Source organism: Microcaecilia unicolor, chromosome 4 (genome assembly GCF_901765095.1).
Source record: "Microcaecilia unicolor chromosome 4, aMicUni1.1, whole genome shotgun sequence".
Taxonomy (NCBI): Eukaryota; Metazoa; Chordata; class Amphibia; order Gymnophiona; family Siphonopidae; genus Microcaecilia; species Microcaecilia unicolor.
In genome coordinates this window covers 293,104,825-293,124,195 of record NC_044034.1, presented here as the reverse complement: position 1 = coordinate 293,124,195, position 19,371 = coordinate 293,104,825, and the positions used below count along the sequence as shown (strand labels likewise).

The 19,371-nt window shown below is 42.8% G+C and overlaps 1 pseudogene; it reads left to right on the top strand.

Annotated features, from left to right (window-relative positions):
• The window catches only part of LOC115469255, a 104,123-nt pseudogene that overhangs the window by 49,943 nt on the left and 34,809 nt on the right, over positions 1-19,371 (top strand).

The window sequence follows — 19,371 nt, the reverse complement described above, 5'->3', positions numbered from 1 at the left end:
GAAGTAACCTGAGAAAATGCTTCTTCATGGAAACGGTGGTGAATTAGTGTAATGGCCTCCCGGTGGAAATTGTGAAAATGAAAATGGTTTCTGAATTCAAGAGAACTTGGGACCAGTACATAGGACTTTAAGGGAGTGATAGGGAGTGTAGATGGCATAAATGGTCAGACTGAATAGGCCATATGGTCTTTATCTGCCTACATCTTTCTATATTTCTCTGTTTCCAATCTGATATTGTGATCCTACAGCTAGTCTTGGACAGGGAGGGAAGAGGTGTCAGGAGCTATTTTCAGCATGTGTTGCTTCACTACACCCAAACGTAAGGGTAAGCACTATTGTTATCCAGGACTGCCATGAGTGATCCAACAGCTGAGAGGTCCAGTGAACCTGGCAGTTTATCAGCCTGTGATCATTGCATATGGCTTCCAGGAAATATTAAAGGCAGTTTACAGGTGATGGAGTGGGAGTGAAGGACTGATGTTCACTTGTTTGTTTCCTGACCCCCACCCCCACCCCATGGTACGAGTTGAGCAGAACATGATGTTCCTGGACAGCAGAAATGATTCAGAGGCAGCATTTAGAAGAACTGGTTTGATTCTACAAACACAGCGTACTTGGCTTACCTCTCCTCTCTTTCTGGATATGCAATGTCTACCATGCACAGCTATTTAGAAAAGCATAGAAAGTTTGTCTTAGAAACCCTGTGCCAGTTAGGCTGGAGTCCTACTCTTGGCAACTATTTGCAGAAAATGGGCTTTGTGCCACACAGATAGAGACTTTCCCAGAAGGATGCCAAGTCCCTAAAGAAAGGCTGAGGTTTCCTCAGGAGCTGGCATTCCCCATAGTGAGACAGGTACCCTGCAGACATCACTTTATCTACCCAGCCACATAAGATTTGATTTATACTTTCAGCATGAGGCCACTCTCTGCCTAGTGTTTTCCTGTCCTAAATCAAACCCCTTGCTGTCACATAGTTACGCCAGCAGGGAGCCATAGGCTTAAGTGCCCTAGGTCAGTAATTATGATTCTAGGTGTGTTTCCCTCTTTCAATAGCTTATCACCCCAATATAGGCTCAAAGATAATGGATTGTGGCACCTTTCATAGCCTGATGCCAACACACTCCAACCTATGGACTTGTGTTATAAAACCCTCTCTAACAGTGAGAAATGACAGATACAGTTTAACCAGTAGGAGGCACTCTTTCTCTCTGGCTGATCTATAGGACTGCTGTGTTTAGACCTGAAGATTGTTGATTAACCCTGGCTCAGATATTGTCTCATTCACCCTTCGAATTGTCTTTAGAACTTGGTTCAAATCCATCATGAGATTCCTAGTAAAAGGTTTGATAGGCCTCTGTACACGTCATTAATGAGACTTTGCCAAGAATACAGTTCTGGAGGCTGTACAGCTGGAAGGACAGAAATAGGTGTAACCCATCATTGTTTTAGAATTATGATAGAGTAGGCTCCCCGGGTAGCAGATCATTAGGGGAGTGACCTGGAGGACCCGGGAGGAGCTCAGAGGGTATAAAAGGGAGACCCTGTTGGAAGGATTTTGTCTCTGGTTGGTTCTGCCTCTAGATAAAGAAACCAGCTCTAGGTGTGGGAGTTTGGTGTTACTGTTAGTTCCCCTGCCAGATGACCCATTGCAAGAGAAGGGGAAGTCCTGTAGCATTGTAACCAGTGGATTGATTACCTGGAAAGCAAACTGTTACATTGCATCAGCCCTCATAGCCAGAAAGCAGATTGGGGAGTCCAGCAATAACCCGGGGCTCGGGTGGAATTGTAGTCTACCCCTGGCTGATAGCAAGACCTTCAGGGTGGCAGCCCGAAGGAAGCATGCAGTTACTGGAAGTCCAGCCCGGATGCTATTGAAGTTCATCGGGAGTGTGAAATCCGCTCTGGGTTCTGACTGAGCTGCAGGGTGGACATGAGGGTTAAGCATGAGTATTAGCCCAGATATGTATTATTGCTTATGATCATCTGGAGAGCAATATGAATTTCAACTAACTGTAAGAAGACCAATGCAGTTGAAGTCATCAGTTAAGAGTTAATAAATGTTCCAGTTCTTTTGATCCTCTGAGTGTTGTGTGGTTCCTGAGTGGATGAGCTGACGGGACAAGTGTTAAACCATGCAGTGCCTCTCGAGTCCCTTCTAACCCAGGATAGCAGGACCGAGTTACCTAGGCTAGAGATGGACCAAAGAAAAATAGCTAAAAATGGTACACGATCTATATCAAAAGCCATAAACTAAAGCAGGAGTAGAGAAACTATATATATGCATTAGCTACTAATCAAAGAATGCATCACTTTCAAAATCTGCATGACTGTTCACAAAATAATTTACGGCGAGGCACCAGGATACATGACAGACCTCATCGACCTGCCAGCCAGAAACACCACAAAATCTACACGATCATACCTAAACCTCCACTACCCAAGCAACAAAGGACTCAAATACAAATCCATCTATGCAACCAGCTTTTCCTATTTAAGCACACAACTATGGAACGCACTTCCAAAAGCAGTAAAAACTACGCTCGACCATCTAGACTTCCGGAAAGCACTAAAGACAGACCTGTTCAGAGAGCATACCCCACCGTCACAACATAAAATACCTGGACACCTACATCACAATGAAACCAAAGACCTTAATGAACATTACCTGACTCTTCCTCCTCTCTCCCTCTCTAAGACCCCCCCAATCCAACCTACCATACATGTACTTCATTCCACCACAATATCACTTCGTATTATTCACACCATGTATTTGTTCATACCGGAATCGGCTATCGCTGTTAACGGTAATATGTAAGCCATGTTGAGCCTGCAAATAGGTGGGAAAATGTGGGATACAAATGTAATAAATAAATAAATATGCTGTAGGCCAAAACTGGCTCACCTAGTCATTTTTCCAAGCCCACTCACATGGGCTGAATTTCTGGGTGTTGACCAGAAGAAAACAAATTCAGTCATATTACTCTATCTTTTATTGGTTCCATTGGCCAGTAGACTGGAGTTCAAATTAATGTGTTTGATCTCTCAGAGTGTACACAGGGGCCTGCTAAAGTATTTGGCAGACTGTCTGCAGAGTCATGAACTGGTTCAGTGAGTATGGCACATTCAGCAGGGGTTTTTGGACCTCAGATTCCTGTTCTACAAGAGCCAAGGAATTTACTTATGCTGGCTCACATCTTAGGAATCAGCTACCCTTACAGTTGTGGGACATTAATCGTTTATCTTTTAGAAGGGAAGTCAAATCTTAATATTTCTCTATGTTTATGGGATTTAAAAGGAGGGAGGTTTGCCTTTTATGGGTTTTTTTTAGGTGTATTTTTTAAAAGTTCTTATTCCTGAGGGTCAGTTTGTCCGTCTATCTGTACTACATTCATCCATGATAAGAAAATTTAAATCACAAGTCTTGAGCGTAATAACTTAGAATCATTGAAAGCTAGAGTCACTAAGAGCTACAATGACTGAGCAATGGATTTAGCCCTAGTAATGAAAAGCTCCTCCCAAAAAGTAAGGCACTCCTGGATTATGAGGTGCTAGAGAGGGGCACAACCATACACAAAACAAAGTATTTACAAGTGTGATGTCCGATTATATGTTTGTAGAAGATGGTTTTGAGAACAGCAGTAATGTGGCTAAGGCCCTGAAAGTAAATTGGAGGGGAACACAGTTAAAGGTTTGTGTAGGGTGTCTAGTACTCTTGTACAGGCCCTCTATATAAGTCCTACTTTTGCTATTGTTCTACCAGTTGGTCAGCTTTAGTGAACGCCCTGACCTGCCCATGCCCCTCACATAGCCACACCCCTTTTGAGTTACATTCTATAAGAGTTGCATGGAGGTTTTTCTAGAGTGGCAGAGTAGCCTAGTGGTTAGTGCAGCAGACTTTGATCCTGGGGAGCTGGGTTTAATTCCCACCGCAGCTCCTTGTGACTGTACATAAGTACATAAGTAATGCCATACTGGGAAAAGACGGCGGCTAAATGGCAGATGACGTTTAATGTGAGCAAGTGCAAGGTGATGCATGTGGGAAAAAAGAACCTGAATTATAGCTACGTCATGCAAGGTTCCACGTTAGGAGTTATGGACCAAGAAAGGGATCTGGGTGTCGTCGTCGATAACACGCTGAAACCTTCTGCTCAGTGTGCTGCTGCAGCTAGGAAAGCGAATAGAATGTTGGGTATTATTAGGAAAGGTATGGAAAACAGGTGTGAGGATGATATAATGCCGTTGTATCGCTCCATGGTGCGACCGCACCTTGAGTATTGTGTTCAATTCTGGTCGCCGCATCTCAAGAAAGATATAGTAGAATTGGAAAAGGTGCAGCGAAGGGCGACTAAAATGATAGCGGGGATGGGACGACTTCCCTATGAAGAAAGACTAAGGAGGCTAGGGCTATTCAGCTTGGAGAAGAGACGGCTGAGGGGAGACATGATAGAGGTATATAAAATAATGAGTGGAGTGGAACAAGTGGATGTGAAGCATCTGTTCACGCTTTCCAAAAATACTAGGACTAGGGGGCATGCGATTAAACTACAGTGTAGTAAATTTAAAACAAATCGGAGAAAATTTTTCTTCACCCAACGTGTAATTAAACTCTGGAATTCATTGCCGGAAATGTGGTGAAGGCGGTTAGCTTAGCAGAGTTTAAAAAGGGGTTGGACGGTTTCCTAAAGGACAAGTCCATAAACCGCTACTAAACGGACTTGGAAAAAATCCAAAATCCCAGGAATAAATTGTATAGAATGTTTGTACGTTTGGGAAGCTTGCCAGGTGCCCTTGGCCTGGATTGGCCGCTGTCATGGACAAGATGCTGGGCTCGATGGACCCTTGCATCGAGCCCAGCATCTTGTCCATGACAGCGGCCAATCCAGGCCAAGGGCACCTGGCAAGCTTCCCAAACGTACAAACATTCTATACAAGTTATTCCTGGGATTTTGGATTTTTTCCAAGTCCGTTTAGTAGCGGTTTATGGACTTGTCCTTTAGGAACCGTCCAACCCCTTTTTAAACTCTGCTAAGCTAACCGCCTTCACCACATTTCCGGCAATGAATTCCAGAGTTTAATTACACGTTGGGTGAAGAAAAATTTTCTCCGATTTGTTTTAAATTTACTACACTGTAGTTTCATCGCATGCCCCCTAGTCCTAGTATTTTTGGAAAGCGTGAACAGATGCTTCACATCCACTTGTTCCACTCCACTCATTATTTTATATACCTCTATCATGTCTCCCCTCAGCCGTCTCTTCTCCAAGCTGAATAGCCCTAGCCTCCTTAGTCTTTCTTCATAGGGAAGTCGTCCCATCCCCGCTATCATTTTAGTCGCCCTTCGCTGCACCTTTTCCAATTCTACTATATCTTTCTTGAGATGCGGCGACCAGAATTGAACACAATACTCAAGGTGCGGTCGCACCATGGAGCGATACAACGGCATTATATCATCCTCACACCTGTTTTCCATACCTTTCCTAATAATACCCAACATTCTATTCGCTTTCCTAGCTGCAGCAGCACACTGAGCAGAAGGTTTCAGCGTGTTATCGACGACGACACCCAGATCCCTTTCTTGGTCCATAACTCCTAACGTGGAACCTTGCATGACGTAGCTATAATTCAGGTTCTTTTTTCCCACATGCATCACCTTGCACTTGCTCACATTAAACGTCATCTGCCATTTAGCCGCCCAGTCTCCCAGTCTCGTAAGGTCCTCTTGTAATTTTTCACAATCCTGTCGCGAGTTAACGACTTTGAATAACTTTGTGTCATCAGCAAATTTAATTACCTCGCTAGTTACTCCCATCTCTAAATCATTTATAAATATATTAAAAAGCAGCGGTCCTAGCACAGACCCCTGAGGAACCCCACTAACTACCCTTCTCCATTGTGAATACTGCCCATTTAACCCCACTCTCTGTTTCCTATCCTTCAACCAGTTTTTAATCCACAATAGGACATTTCCTCCTATCCTATGACCCTCCAATTTCCTCTGTAGCCTTTCATGAGGTACCTTGTCAAAAGCCTTTTGAAAATCCAGATACACAATATCAACCGGCTCCCCTTTGTCCACATGTTTGTTTACTCCTTCAAAGAATTGAAGTAAATTGGTCAGGCAAGATTTCCCCACACAAAAGCCGTGCTGACTCGGTCTCAGTAATCCATGTCCTCGGATGTGCTCTGTAATTTTGTTTTTAATAATAGCCTCTACCATTTTCCCCGGCACCGACGTCAGACTCACCGGTCTATAATTTCCCGGATCTCCCCTGGCAAGTCACTTAACCCTCCATTGCCCCAGGTACAAATAAGTTTCTGTATATACTATGTAAACCATTTTGAATGTAGTTGCAAAAACCACAGAAAGGCAGTGTATCAAGTCCCATTCCCATAGAACAACACCTAGAAAACTGCAGGCACAAATTCAAATTGTTAGCACCAATAACTGATTGCTAACAATGAGGATTTTTGTAGTCTACTTTTTCCTATCAGGTGGCACAGTTTTGGAATTCTCTTCCTTCTTTTCTTTTAAGAATTTGTGGCTATCTTCAGTTTAGGAAAACTCTTGAAGACATTTCTTTTAAAGAAATGTTACTGATTTGTAGTAATGGTGTATTTTTTGAAAATTATTGTATAATTTGGTTTAAAATATTGTAATTCCTGATGCTTTTGTCTGTTGTTACCCACAGTGAACTTTTGGTATTTTGCGGGTTGTAAGACAGTAGTAATAATAATAATTATTGGCGCTAATTGGTTTGTTACCCAGTTTAGTTGCATGCACATCTCAGAATAGCCTGCAATTTTGCACACGTAAATTTGCACACCATTTATAGAAGTGTCCTTCACCCTGTTAATTGTAGCTGAATATCAGCAGACAGCCCTGCACAAATGATTTAACCAGCAAGGAGCAATTTCTGGCTGGTTAAATCACTTTGAACATCAACCCCAAAGTTTTTACATTAGAAGGTTATAGTTATTTTTACAACTTTTTGGCAATTACCACAGTTTGAGATATGTATACAAGATAACTATGTCTGGTTTTGCAGTTATTTCATTTTGGCCATAGTTTCAACTGATTAATAGAGTTTCATGCTGGTCTTCAAATTTTTTTTAACCCAGCTGTGAAACTATCTAAAGCAAATGCACATAGACACATGTATATGTAAACTCCATCCGAAGGGAAGCATTCTGTTTAGCTGTTACTATCTGAGATCCCTACTTTAAAATTTTCTTTTGAAACTGAGAACACCAGGGGATCTTACCAAGCTAGTCTTCTTTGAATACTTCTGAAGTGCTTAAGTCAAAAGATGTTTGTTCTTATATAAGAACAGACTTTGTCAGCAGTGGATTGTTCATTGCTGTCTCAGTGCTCTAGACCAGTGGTTCTCAACCATGTCCTGGGGGACTACCAGCTAGTTGGGTTTTCAGGATATCCCTAATGAATAATGGAGGTATAACAGGCATGCAAATCTGCCATGCATATTCGTTAGGGATATTCTGAAAACTCAGTTGGCTGGTGGTCCCTCAGGACAGGTTTCAAGTCCTCTGACCTAGGCAAATCTTCAGCTTTGCACCTCCTTAATTAACTATCTGGGCCCTAATCCATTCCACCCCACCCTCCCCAAGATTTTGAGAACTTCCACAATCATGATCTCCCTAACACCACTGCTCACAGAATGATCCTCTACAAATGAATGTTTGGACATCACACTTTTAAATATACATATATTTTTTTTATTTGTATTTTGCTCACACCTTTTTCAGTAGTAGCTCAAGGTGAGTTACATTCAGATACACTGGGTATTTCTCTGTCCCTAGAGAGGCTCACAATCTAATTTTGTACCTGAGGCAATGGAGGGTTAAGTGACTTGCCCAAGATCACAAGAAGTAGCAGCAGGATTTGAACTGGCCACCTCTGGATATCAAGACCAGTGCTCTAACCACTAGGCCACTCCTCCACTATTTAGCTTTTGTTTTATATACATAATAGAGGTAACTCTATAAATTGTATGCTAATATTTACATACTGATTCTGTGTGCAGATCAAGTTCAAATTCATCTTTATTTGATATACGGCTAGGGGCAATGTGCCATCTGAGTGGTTTACAATGTCACCAAATAAGAGAAGAAATATACTGATGAAAAGAAGTACAATTAGGATAGAAAAGCAGAAAAGATACAGTCATAGCAGTACAATAATAAACTCAGTGCTCCAAGCAAAAGTCCCCATAAGGGCAAAGGCAGTGAAGAAAGGTCAGACAAGCACATTTAGGGGGTGGATCCGAATAGCTACCTAAATAAGTAAGTTTCAAGGGCCACCTTGAAGTCCACGTGAGATTACAAAGAAAGTGCATTCCAAAAAGTAGGACCTACGATGTTAAACATACGATTTCCAAAGTACATTCAAAAAGGTTATATGAAAAGAGTGAACAGACAATAGATGTTGCTGTGAAGATCAAAGAGGGCACATACCCGTGTCAATGCCAGAATTCTGCCCGAGTCTTATTCTGTAAATATGCACATATCTTACATAGCATGTGTTTGAGAGATGGGCAGCACGTAGGCAGAGTCTGGGTGGGATTCAGACTCGTGTAATTTATAGAATACTAGCCGTTAAGCCCGTTAAAAAGGGCGAGATTTCCAGCTACCTTCCTCGCCGCCGCTCCCTCCCCCCCTCCATGCTGGGCCCCCTGCACTGACCTGACAGCGCCTCTCACCTCCGTGTGAAAGCGCTGCAGGCAGCAGCAGATCGCTCTGCTGCTGCCTGCAGCGCTTCCACACGGAGGTGAGAGGTGCTGTCAGGTCAGTGCAGGGGGCCCGATACGGAGGGGGGCGGGAGCGGCGGCAGGGATGGTGGGGAGGGTGGAGGTTGGTACGCGCAATGTTCGTTTCCAGGCTCCAGTGGCAGCGGCAGCGTCCCACAGTCCGACTCCGTTTCCCTCTCTGTTCCGCCCTCTGACGTCATCACGTCTTGACGCGAGGGCGGGACAGAGAGGGAAGGCTCTACTGCGCATTTGCAGGTGAGTCGGTCACTTGCCATTTATATGTTTGATGTGCGAGCACATACAATAGCTCTATGGCTGGCATAAGTGCATAGATAAAAGACAAACAAAAAGGAGGACCAAACCTCACGTGGACATGAACAAGCCAAAAAAAGTGAGGTAGATCCAAATTATCAAGTAGTTTTTATTGGAAGAACAGCTTAAAAGACGACCCGACACAGCCCTGTTTTCGGCCCAAAATGGCCTGCCTCAGGGGTCTGGTAAATGTCTGATGTTATAGTAGAAATGCTTAACATCGAGATTGTGGATGAGGTTTTTGCGTTTAAATCCTTGTGATCTCCTCAGCGGAACAAAAGCGCTGAAAAAGTGGCACTGACTCTTGCCGTTTGGATGGCCACTTTTTCAGCACTTTTGTTCCGCTGAGGAGATCACAAGGATTTAAAAGCAAGAACCTCATCCACAATCTCGTTATTAAGCATTTCTACTATAACATCAGAGATTCACCAGACCCCTGAGGCAGGTCCGTTTGGGTCAAAAACACGGCCGTGTCAGGTCGTCTTTTAAGCTATTCTTCCAATAAAAACTACTTGATATCCTCCTTGGATCTACCTCACTTTTTTTTGGCTTATAAGTGCATAGATACTCATTACACTAGTGTTCTACACAAGAACTTATTTTCTGTAATAGAACTGGTACCACATAGGGCCATTGTTATAGAATTACCCTTCACAAAGGGAAATTCCAAAAGCCATATATCTGAGAAAATTGTTTTGTTTGATTACTGACACCAAAACAGTGAAGAACTCTCCTCTGCACTAATGAAGAAAACCACACATAGTGAAGGTGATGAATTTGCACTATACAACTGAAGGTGTCAATAAGTTCTTTATTAGTTGGCAAGTGGAGACTCCACTTGACAGCTTGATCACTTGTATAGTGCAAATTCATTGCCTTTGCTCCCTGCAGTTAAAAGCAGGTGCTGATAGGTCTCTGATTTTGTGCAGCTATCAGGACCTATTCTTATGCCTAGACTGCAGCTGTTCATTGCCACCCCTAAGAAGCTGTCGCCCTAGGCAACCTCCTAATGTTGCCCTAGGATTGCTTTTGGAGCATTGGCTTTAAGTTAATAGCAGTGAAGTTTGCAAACCTCAGAGTACATTCCAGATGACTCTCCCTCACATGCATTTTTGAACTTTGTGAATACTAAAGCGATCTTCTTTTCAAAGCTATTCTAAAGTATAAACATGGTCTGTCTTTCCTCCTCATTCAGGTTGGAAATCTGGAACTATTATCCTAACAAATTCATCCAGAGAGATGATACGAAGCGATTTCATATCCTCAACACTCTCTTCAACCTGGCAGGTATGTCCCAACTCTCACAGCTCTCCATTTGTTTTATAAACGGTGCAGTTGATATTCAATCGGTGGTGCTCAGTGTTTTGCCGACCGCTACTAGCCTTATGCCTAGGAAATCAATGTTGGGTTATGTCTGGCTTTGGCATCGAACTTCTGGAATTGCAGAGCTGGCTAAAATGTGATATTCAGCCCTTAACCACTATGGGGCACTGCATAAAGATAGGACTGACTTTTATGTGGTTACCTTGACCGGTTAAGTGCTGAATAATGGTATTTAACTGGCCAAGTGCTGACTGTGCCCTGGAACGCTCCCAAAATAGCTATTTTTGAGAGAGTTGCTAACCAGACATTTTCAACAGCACTAATCAATTAAGTGCCACTGAAAATGACCAGTTAGCCCCGAACAGGCCTTTGACCTATCAGGAGCCACTTCTGGCTGGTTAAATCATTTTGAATATCAACCTGAGCATTTTGTTCACCAATTCTGTCTCCTGCTGTTCCTGGAACCGAGGACATTTCATTTCAATGTCACACATATATGTTTCTTGCTCTTGCACACTGTCACTCAGTCTCGCGCAAGGCTCCATAACTCAGCAGAGGCTGATTCCATCTGAGCTGGAAGAAAAAGATGAAGGTGCTGGCCAAAAATAAAATAAAAGGAATAAAACCTGCATTATAGACCTGCTTCCATAAAGCTTTTCTTCTATTCTGTGTCTATGGGATAAAAGGGTAGCCAAGCAGACCCTAAATAATTCAGAGACACAACCAATTTGTTCGTGATTGCAGTTTCTAACAAACTCTTAGTCTCAGAGCCTAACATTCAAAGGATTTGTGCTCCTAACATTGACAATCATGCTCGTAGATGGGCCTCTTTGAAAATGTATTGTGGGTGAGAGCATAACTTCATAGGAGCATAAAAAGTGGGTGACATCGGGTGGCATTTAGGGCAGGAGAAAAGAAGGAGCTTAGCATTGATTTTCAGCACTAGGCTTAAATTAGGTTCATAAATCTAGGAACATGAATGGCACGCCTAAATTTATACACCCTGATAATCAGGTCATAGTGGTCAGTTGGTTTTAAGCTGCTGACAGCCTTGGGTAGAGTCAAGCTTGAATATTCAATGATGGACCATGTCTGGGCATCGGCATTGAATATCTGGGGTCAGCAGCCAACCTGGATGTTATGCGGGTGCCAGCTGATGTTCAGTGCTGGCACCTGCATAGCTAAGCAGGCAAAGATAAGATTGTCTTTTGTATGTTTCTGTCTGCTCCCCTACTGTATCTGTGTGGACACTGGAACTAGTGCACACATAACTGCTGGCTCCTTCCCAACATTACCCATGGACCACCCTGGCACTAACACAATGGTGGTGAGAGCTGATATTGAGTGGCACTGCCCAGTTAAGTGCCTCTGAATATCCGTGGCCAGGATGCTGAAAGTGGAGGCAGAGTCCCGAGTTATGTGTGTATGCAGATAACATATCTGGGTTTAAAAAAGGTTTGGACAAATTCCTGGAGGAAAAGTCCATAGTCTGCTATTGACACAGACATGGGAAGCAACTGCTTGACCTGGGATTTGTAGTATGGAGTGTTGCCACGATTTGGGTTTCTGCCAGGTACTTGTGACCTGGCTTGGCCACTGTTTGGAAAACAGAATACTGGGCTAGATGGACCATCGGTCTGACCCAATATGGCTACTCTTATGTTCTTATAGAATATGCTCATGTGCTGTTCTTGTGACTAAAATGTAGGCGCACCCATTTAAGCCACCTAAAACCAGGCCTAAGTACCTGTGCCTAACTTAGGCACAGATCAGGTATATTCTAGTGTGCATAGTTTTTTGAAACAACCCGCCCATTCCACACCCATGGCACAACATTGTACAATACGCCTAGAAAGTTGTGTGTGTAAATTCTAATTAAAGCCAATTAGTGCTGCTAATTGGTTAAGTACCAATTATTGGTGCTGATTGGCTTGTTAATCAATTAAGTTGTGCACGCAATTTGGCCATGTGGCCAAATTAGCGCTCACAACTTAAGGCGCCCTTTATAAAATTTGGGGGATTGTCAATAGGGGAGATTGGAGGAATCTAATTCTTTCAGTTCATCTCCACAGTGACTTTAAAGCATGTGCATGTGCATGTGTTAAGAGTACTTGTGAATGTTTCAAAATGAATCTCCATGTGTGTCTCCATCACCCGACCTAAACCTATACACATTTCTCTGTAGGTTTAAATAATAGTGCACATACTTTTACCTACATCAAGAGGAAAGGGAGGAGCAATTTTCTAATATCATTTTTATACATTTACCTACCCATCTTTTCTGTCTATAAACTGCACTTGCCCCAACAGCTACATGTTATTGTACGAATAGCATTAGCATTGCAGCTGTGTTATTTGAATGTTCTGATGTGTTGCCTCTGTGAACAGAGGTTTTCATTTGTATTATGCTGACATTATGAGTATTGCATCTATGTTATATGAATGTTCTTTCATGCAGCCTATTATGGTATCATTCTTATTCTGCTGCTATTTATTATATTTCTGTTTATAGTGCTGTTAAATGTTTATATTTCTGATACTGTTTCATGTTAGTCTTGTTAATAGGTTTCAATTTGCCTGTCTCCAGGTTTCCCTCATTGATTGTATTTATGTTTATATTTGGTCATTTTACTATTGTTGTACTGCTAACAAAATTGTAAGTTTTATGTCAAACTATACTTGCTGTACACCACCTTGAGTGAATCTCTTCATAAAGGGAATTAATAAATCTCAATAAATAAAATAAAAACTTATTAAAATTGCTGTCTGATAAGGGTTATTGTTTGTTTTTACATCCCGTTGATTTAGTGGCACAGAATAACTGTAGTTCTGTTTGTTCTTGCATCCACCCCCTTTATAAAGAACCGAGTGCCACTCTCGTCATTAATCTAATTCTTTCTTTTTTGTCTCTTCAGAGACATATCTTTATGCTTGCCTGGTGGATTTCTTCTCAAACTGCCCCAGATTCATCAGGTAGGACTTTTGGATGTTCTTCAAGTTATGCTGAGAGGGTGGCAAACAATAGCTTTTCTCAACAATAAAGTGGCTTCAATTTATGAGAGTCTATTTTTGAAGAGGAGAATTCTTAGACAAAGTGCAGGGTAAATGCAGAACCCTTTCTCAATAGCTGCAACATTAAACGATTTCAAACTTAAACTGAACGAAATTCTGGAGGGAGGAGTGAGGTGTGCCTGGGATGAATGATGGTAGACTGGGGAGAGAAGGAAAGGCCTATATCCAGAAAGTTATTGCCCTCCCAGGAAGGTCAGTGATTCTCAAACACTATTGCCCACAGTTTACAGGGCTGATCTTAATTTTTGCTGATGTGGAGCTGGAAGACAGGTTAGGTTGCCACATATCATACTGCTGTGCACTGCATGACATACTGTGTTCTGGTGTGTTACCCTTGTTTTCTTTGGCAGCTGCGACAAGGGCTATCGTTATGGGAACCTGTTCATGTCTTTCTACAGTATCTTGCAGGACGTGTGTGATACCATGGACTACGTGCACAACTCGGTAAGGTGCAAGGCCAGGGGGCCTCTTACCCCCTCCAGCTCTGTTATTATCTGTCTTCTGCTGCTGGCTGGGTAACTTAAGATGTGACCCGTACAAGAAGCAGATACCGATCCAGTTGTGATAAGGCTGTACTCTCTCTCTGCCACACTTTTACAGTCACAAGGGCTTTTTCCATCATTAATTTTCTCTGCTAGACTGTCCTCATTTCTAGAGGATGGAGGGTGGGGGTTTAATGACGCAGTAATACAGAGAAGTTCATTTCCAGGAACTGCCCATTGAAAGATCTTTTTATTTGTAAGAACAACATCAAGATATTTCCACATTCTTTTTTTAAAATGATTTTCTACTTTTTTTTTCATACCAAATCTCAATCTATCCTAATCTGTGGAAACAGTTTCTGCTGTAATAATATTACTTAGCTGAGTGCAGTAGAAATAATTTCTGAAGGTGTTTAATAATATCAGTTTATTGATGCTTTGAATCATGAAAAAGAAAAATTGAGGAAAACAATAGTAATGCACTTGAGATGTAGAAAAAGGATCTGTGTGTGCTAAGGGGAGAGAAAATGATGTGCATGAACAGGAGAGGGACCAAGGGGTGGTAACAGCTGAGATTCTAAATGTGGCAAAACAGAGGTGGTGGCCATAACCAGAAGGATGCCAGGCTGCATAGAGAGAGACAGAACCAGCAGAAGGAAGGACGTGTTAATGTCCCTGAACAGGTCATTGGTGAGGCCTCACTTAGAGCATTGTGTTCCGTTTTGGAGGCCGTAGCTTGCCAAGGACATAAAAAGACTTGAAGCAGTTCAGAGAAAAGTGACAATGATATGGGGTTTGTGACAAAAGACATATGAGAAGAGACCTGAATATGTATATCTTAGAGGAAAGGATGGACAGGGGAGATATGATACAGACATTTGAAGTCTTGAAAGGTATTAATATACAAGCAAATCTTTTCCAGAAATGTGAAAACAATAAAACTAGAGGGCATGAATTGAGTTTGCAGGCTGGTAGATTTAAGAATAGCATCAGGAAATGCTTTTTCATGGAGAGGGTGGTGGATGCTTGGAATACCCTTCTGGTGGATGTGGTGGGGACAAAAACAGATACAGAATTAAAAGAAATGTGTGGGATAAACAGAAAAGATCCCTAAATAGAAAGAGGAGGGAATCAAAGCAAAATTCAAATGACTTTCATACTGTAACAGATCTCCGGCTATGGACCAACTGGGTCTTTATGCACCTTCATTTACTCTCCCCCCCCCCCCCACCCCCCATATTCAGCCAGCTAACTTATCTCCCGAGATTCATGTTGAGCCATGTCCGGCACTGATACTGAATATCAGGGTTGGGGTGGGTTGGGCGCCCGGCACTTATGCAGACCTGGCCAATATTCAGCCAGGGCTGCATAAAAGTTAGTAAGGCCCACCCTCCAGGCCTAACTGTATCCCTGGTGGTCCAGCGGGGTCTTTGGGGGTAGGAGTGCAGCCCCTTCGCTCCTGCCCCATGTGGCGCCAGTCTAAAATGGCTGCCGTGACCTCTCGCAGCAGCTCATGGTACTTTGTGTAGTACTGCAAGAGGTTGCAGCAGCCATTTTAGACCAGTGCTGCAAAGGGCAGGAGTGAGGGGGCTGCGCTCCTGCACCCAACGACCCCGCTAGACCACCAGGGACATAGGTAGATCCGGAGAGAGGGCCTGCCTGCACAGCTGGGGGGGCGAGGCCTTCCAGGGGCAGGGGGTCTTGATGCAGGCTGGGAGGAGGGAGGGAAAGAAGGGGACATTGGCAGGGGGGCTCGAGGAGGCTCAGAGGCTTTAGTAAAGAAAAAATTAAAACATTTTTAAAAAGTTGTGCGGGTGCCGGCCCAATATTCAAAGCCAGCACCCGCATAGCTAAGAGGCCTTATTTAGGACAGCTCTTGAGCTGTCCTAAATGAAGCCACTTAGCTATGTGGGTACCCTCACTGAATATTGTCAACACCTGCATAACCTGGGACTTCTCCCCAGTGCCGCCCCCAGCACCGCCCCTGACCTGCCCACTTTTTGTTTGGGCGGTCTCGGGATATTCAGCGGCACTATCCGGTTAAGTGCCGATGAATATCCCTAATTAGGCAGTGGGAAACTATTTAAGTAGGCAGGAGAGGTTCCAGCCCACTTAAATCACATCGAATATCAGCCTCAGGTTACTAAGAGACACAGGAAACCCAGTGCTGTCATTCAAGGCTTCCCTGGTGACCCTATTGCCAGTTGGATTTTCAGGATGTTCAAGAGAAATGCATGAGAAAAAACTGCATACACTAGAACTCAGTATTCTAATTAATCTCATGCATATTCATTGTGGAGATCCTGAAATTCCAACTGACTGAGGGAGTTACCATGAGTTTGGAAAGTCCAGCTGTAAGAAGTGATTAGGATTATTTTTGACCTGACAGCATCTCTCTGCTCTTTTGAATTTCTGTCAGAATTACAGTTGGGATATGGCACCATGAGGCTTCATTCACAACTCCTGGAAGATTTACCCTTTATTTTATATCTTCTCCAAGATACTAGGGATAGCCCTCAGCTGGGGGTCATGTGTGAAAACTACAATCTTGGGCTCTAATATTTTGCTGAGAATGCCTCCTCCCTCCTCTCACAGGCTGTGAGCATTACCTTTGTAATATTCCTAGCTTCAGCTGGCCCAAGCTAGGACTTGAAACCAGGTCCATCTGCATGGCCGTGCAAACATTAAGAACATAAGAGTAGCCATATTGGGTCAGACCAATGGTCCATCTAGCCCAGTATCCTGTTTCCAAACAGTGGCCAAGCCAGGTCACAAGTACCTGGCAGAAACTTAAATCAAAGCAACACTCTATACTATAAATCCCAGGGCAAGCAGTTGCTTCTCATGTCTGTCTGAATAGCAGACTATGGACTTTTCCTCCAGGAATTTGTCCAAACCTTTTAAAATTCCAGATACACTAACCACTGATACCACATCCTCCAGCAAACAGGTCCAGAGCTTAACTATCCATTGAGTGAAAAAATATGTCCTCCTATTTGTTTTTAAAGTATTTCCATGTAACTTCCTCGTGTCCCCTAGTCTTTGTAATTTTGGAATGAGTAAAAAATCGATTTACTTCTACTCGTTCTACACCTCTCAGGATTTTGTAGCCCTCAATCATATCTCCCCTCATCCATCTCTTTTCCAAGCTGAAGAGCCCTAACCTCTTTATCCTTTCCTCATATGAGAGGAGTTCCACCCCTTTATCATTTTGGTTGTTCTTCTTTGAACCTTTTCTAATTCTGCTAACCCATTACCATGGAGCTACTGAACTAGCCCATCAGAAGTTTTTAATTCTTGCAGGGGGCAGATGCTTGTAAGAAATATGAGGAAATGGAATGAACTTCCACCTCCAGTCAAAAATGTACTGCAGCCATCAGAATAGGGATAAGGCAGATGATAGGATAGGGTGGGGTGGGGGGGGGTGGGGGGGAGGGAGGATGTGTGTGAAGCTTGCTCTGGTTCTGTCTGTGCTGTACCTGGTCTATGGACAGAGTATAGATGTGTGAAGAATTTGAGGCTGATCTTTAACCAGACAGATTTCAGCCTAGTTCCAGTTCATTGGAACTTTTGGATTCTTGCTAGATCAGAGGAAGAGGCAGGGAATGAGTCCCATGGGTGTGCATGATAAAAGAGGCAAGCAAAAACTTTAATGTGGCATCTTTACATCTCTCCCACAGGACTACTTGAAAGAAACAACTCTGAAAAATCTGGAGAAATATGTTGTGAAAGATGTAAGTGATTCCTATTAAAGATTTACACTTAATCATAAAATGTTTTTGTTAAGAGTTTAATTAGAACCTGGACCCTGAGGAGCTTCCATAATGCAGTGGACATATCTGTGGACAGATTTAATTGAAAAGTTAAATTGTACATTTCCTTTATGGATTTGCCTACTGACTCCATTTTTTTTTCAGAACTGCTACTAACAACTTAACCCTACAAATCCACCAAAGTGTATCTGAACAAATTCTGGGGTAGATTTTGAAAAGAATTTAACCAGGTAGGAGTGATCCTATCTGGTTAAATCCCGCTGTCCAGTTCCAGAGCATTTATTCAGTGGCACTAGCCAGTTATCTGGTTAATGCTGGGGTGATCCAGAGCAGAGCCAGGACTTACCCAGTTACTGGCAATTTTCAGTCTGCTAGCTAGGTAAGTGCTCAGATAAAGTTAGGACAGAAAAAGGTGTGTTGTAACTTATCTGGGCAGCTCTCCGAGCACCAGCCTGAATATCAACCAGCACCTAGATAATTCCAATGGCTGCCAAAGACTAAGATATTCATGCCAGCACCCAGATTAGGCCCGGAACTGTATATCCAGGTCATGTACAGGGCCTCTAAAATTGCTAACTGCTGTGTGCTCAATATCGTCCAGATGATGAATCTCAACAACATATTAGGGCCCCTTTTACTAAAGCTTAGCATGCGCCTATGGGCATCTTAGCATTTAGCGTGTGCTACGCTTTAGTAAAAGGGCCCCTAACTATTGAAGAGAATGGCATTCATTGGTGTGAGCTCTATTATCACAGCTCCATCCCTCTGACTTATCAGCTTTTGTAATCATAGCCCACCTTTATCATTTTTTCCATCTATATTTAAAATATAGGGGCTGATACTAAGAAGGCGGGAGTTATCTGGGTTGCCTCCCACGGTTGGCGCTGAGCCCAGATATTCAATGCCAGGTTTATTTTTGGCCAGTTTCAACTTAACCAGTCAAATCAATAATCAGCGTTGGTCGGTTAAGTTGAAACCGGCCAAAGATAGGCCTGCTATTTTTGGAAGCCAAATTTGGCCACCAAACTTAGTTGGTGATGGGCTGAATATTAGCAATATAGCCAGTTATCCGCTAAGCGCTGACTGTAAATATTCAGTCAGAGATAACCGGCTATCTATCACTGAATATTCGCAGATAGCCAGTTAAGTGCTATTTAACCGGCCAGGAGCAGTTCCTGGCCGATTAAATAGCACTGAATATCTGTGCTGTAGAATGAGTTTTCTAAAATATCTGTGTTATAGGACAATTATCTGGAGCTCCAATGGTAATAGAATTAGATGATGTTTGTCTATTCTTCACCTGTTTTGTTTTCAGTTTCTAAATTTTTTCTGTTTTTTTCTGCATAACTTGATGTAACTAAATTTTGGTGCAGACAGCACCTGACTTGGGATTCTTCGGTCTATTTGCAATGTGTTAATGTTGCTCTTTGTGTCCCTGAACGCTTCCTGAAATGAAGGACTCACCTGTTCCTCATTACACGAAGCTAGCTGATTATGGTTTATTAAGTAACTCAGCTCAAGAAAGGTGAGGCTAGTCCTGTCTTGAACTTACATCACAGTGCATTATGGGATTTGAAGTCAGTGGTACAGGTACCAGAATGCAGTGGCCTAAAATGTCACTTCTAGCAGTTCTGTATTATTATGT